We start from the raw sequence: 3,997 nt of genomic DNA on the forward strand, positions 1-3,997 counted from the left end.
CGATTTCCCTTTACCACACATCGATATTTTGGTAGATAATACAGCAAATCATGCACTTCTCTTGTTTATGGATGGATACATGGGATACAATCAAATTCTCATGGCAGAAGAAGGCATGGAAAAAACAACATTCATAACACCTTGGGGTACTTACTGTTACACGGTAATGTCATTCGGGTTGAAAGACGTGGGTGCTACTTACCAACGAGTAGCAACTGCCTTACTCTATGACATGATGCACAAAAAGGTTGAGGTATATGTAGACGACATGATTGTGAAGTTAAAAGATCGCTCAGGACACCAAGTAGCCTTAAGAAAATTCTTTGAAAGGTTAAGAAAATACAACATGAGGTTGAATCCATCCAAGTGTGCTTTTGGAGTCACCTCAGGAAAGCTCTTGGGGTACGTAATAAGCTTTAGAGGAATAGAGATAGACCTAACCAAAATCAAGGCGATCATGTGAATGCCACCGCCCAAAACCGAGAAACAAATTCGAGGGTTTATGGGCCACTTGCAGTACATAAGTAGGTTCATATCGAAATTAACAACGATATGCAAACCAAAATTCAAGAAACTCAAAAAGAATGTACCAGTAATATGGGACGATGAGTGTCAAAAAGCCTTTGAAAAGATCAAAGCCTATCTTGCAAATCCTCCCGTATTAGCACCAGCACTTCCAAGGATGCCACTTAGGTTGTACCTAACAGTCACCAAGGAGACTATGGGAGCTATGCTCGCACAAGAAGTAGAAGGTAAAGAAAATGCAATCTACTATTTAAGCAAAAAAATGCTCGAGTATGAAGTACGCTATACACCGTTTGAGAAATTGTGCCTCGCATTGGTGTGGACCACAACCAAGCCAAGACATTACATGCTCGTGCATACTGTCTTTGTAGTTTCCCGAATGGATCCATTTAAGTATCTATTCGAGAATTCTACACTCAACGGGCGCATATCAAAGTGGATAGTCAATTTAGCCTAGTTCGATGTAAGATTCATGCCTCAAAAGGATATCAAAGGATCTGTGGTCTCGGATTTCCTAACGTATTTCCCAATAGAAGATTCGACGCCAATACATGACAATGAATTTCCAGACGAAGACTTGATGGTCACAGAAGATGATACTTGGACTTTATACTTCGATGGAGCCTCAAACCAAAAGGGATGTGGCGTTGGAGTATTATTAGTATCACCTAAAGAATAGCACGTTCTAATCTCCATAATGCTAGATTTCGACGTTACCAACAACACTGCTGAATACGAAGCATGCGTGGTAGGCCTTGAAACAGCTTTGGCATTGGGAGTAAAGAAATTACAAATATTCAGAGACTCTTCATTGATCATCAACAATATTTCTAAAAGATGGAAAGTAAGGAGTGAAAGTCTATCCCCTTGCCAAACTTATCTGGAAAACTCTCACCAATTAGTTAGAAAAGGTAGAATACACTTATCTACCTAGAGAGGAAAACCAATTTGTTGATGCTTTGGCAAGACTACCCTCAATGGTTAGGATTCCTACGGAAATCAAGCAAATGCCTCTAACTATAGAGAACAGGCACAAACCGGCTTACATTCAAGCCATAGAAGATAATGAAGTGGTCCAAGATGAAGAAGAAGAAGGAGAATAACCGTGGTATACGGATATACTTAATTACGTCAGCTAAGGAGAATATCCACCTCATGCTGACAAAAGAGAAAAATGAGCATTAAGACTCTTGGCTACCCAATACGTACTCATAGACAACGAGTTACATAAAAGGGTACCTAAGGTCGAGCTCTCTTATGTGTAGGGAAAAAGGATGCCCAAAAAGCCATGAGGATAGTCCACGAAGGCATTTTGTGGAACCCATGTTAATGGCAAAATGCTAGTCCAAAAGATAATTTGAGAAGGATACTATTGGACTACCAAGGATAGGGATTGCCATCAATATGTAAAAAGATGCCCTAAATGCCAAATATATGCCAATTTATAACATGTTCCTCCATCTCTACTTTATACCTACACTTCACCATAGCCATTCTCTACATGGGGAATTGATATCATTAGTTAAATTACCCCTTTAGGGACAAGAGGTCACAAATACATCCTAGTAGAAATTGATTACTTCACAAAGTGGGTTGAAGCACAATCATATGATAAAATCACTGCAAAACATGTAGCACAATTTATCAAAAGGAATATCATTTGTCGATACGGAGTCCCACATGAGATGATAAGTGACAATGAAACTCACTTTCAAGCTGAGTGTGAAGACTTGCTACAAAAATATGGGCATTTAACACCATCATTCTTCCCCTTATAGACCTCAAGAAAATGGAGAAGTTGGGGCAGCAAATAAAAATCTAAAGACTACTATCGAGAAAATGACAGAAAATTACAAGGATTGGCTTGACAAACTCTATTTCGCATTTTTGGGGTTATCGCACGTCAATTCGCACACCAACAGGAAATACGTCATTCTCCCTAATTTATGGAATGGATGTAGTACAACCTGTAGAGCTAGAGATACCATCTCTACGCATTTCATTAGAAAATTAACTCGATGAAGTCGAATGGACTAGAGCAAGGTATGAAGATCTAATTCTACTTAATGAAAAGTGATTAGATGCTCTACATCATACCCAATACTATCAAAACCGTATGGCTAGGCATTTTAATAAGAAGGTCAAGACGAGAAACATCAAAGTAGGAGACTTGGTGTTAAAAGCATTTAAGGAAAAATGCTTTGGATCTAAGAGGCAAATTTAGGCCTAATTGGTCCGGACCCTATATTGTCAAAACAATACTATCAAGAGGTGCAGCAAAACTAACTGACCTGGATGGCAATGAGTTCTCAAACATGACAAACCTTGACCAACTTAAAAAGCACTACCCATAATTACTTGAGTAAGATACTCAAGAGAGCCACGTTTGGCCTAATTCCTTAGGAAAGGATACATAGGCAACCCTGTACAGGGTGCGGCCACTTCAATTTTGGAAAACCTCGCATCCCAGAAATAAAAGAAATTCAACATAACATCAGCGTCACAAAAAGAAGTCTGTCGTCGGCCGACAAACTACAGCGCAAAGCGAGAGCGCCTGTCGCCGGCCGACAGACGGCAACGTCTGGCGATAGCCGCAAAACGGCGGTGCCGCTCTTCTTAGAGTATCTAGGCAAATTTCGGTGTTTTTTTGAAAATTTTCGACTTTCGTACTCGAAAAAATTTATGGAAAATAAAATTTTCTGTTTTCATTGTGTTAATAAATTAAATTTAAAGAAGTTTATTTAATTAAAAAGCTGGAATTTCATTAATAAAAAAAAAAATAAATAAACATTACATTATTGATGGAATTTAAATGAAAGCTTAATAAAAAAAAATTAACTTTAAATTTAAAGTAAGTCTAATAAATTGGAAGTTAAGCAATGCTTCAATCTTTCTTCTCTTTCTTTGTTCTTTTCAAAAATTTTATATGAATCCTCTTCATCGTCCATGACTTTAGCTAGTAGGTATCCTTTAGAGGACCTACATTAAATTTTAGAGTTCATGGTTTCTCCCATAGCTAGGACTCCATGTTTCTTTTCTACCCAAACCTTTTTTTTCCGGGGTATCAACTTTTCTTTTCCCTTTATCCTTTTTAGAGTCTTTCTTCTTAGGCATCACAAGTGTTTTTAATTCAATCTTTTCACCCAAGCGTTCCTTAACATGAATTATTTTATCACCTAGATGATTCTTCATATTGGTTTTACCCTGATTTTTCTTCTTGTCCTTTGAAGGCTTCTTAAGAAGCCATCTCTCCACATCATTGGGCAAGGAAGGAGGAACCTTTTGGGTAATCAATTCCCATAAAGGTCTAGGTCTCCAATATGCGTCAAATTTCTATACTTCTTGTGAAACAGGGAATTTATAGGGACGACGAAGATCCCAGAAGGAATTGTTTGAGGTAGGCCGTACTGTCTTTTTACCCTGTAGGGATAATAAAAAGTCATCTTGTTTAAGCTTGGAAGATGACAGAAAT

This window comes from Chenopodium album, chromosome 3 (genome assembly GCF_948465745.1).
Source record: "Chenopodium album chromosome 3, dcCheAlbu1.1, whole genome shotgun sequence".
Classification (NCBI taxonomy): domain Eukaryota; kingdom Viridiplantae; phylum Streptophyta; class Magnoliopsida; order Caryophyllales; family Amaranthaceae; genus Chenopodium; species Chenopodium album.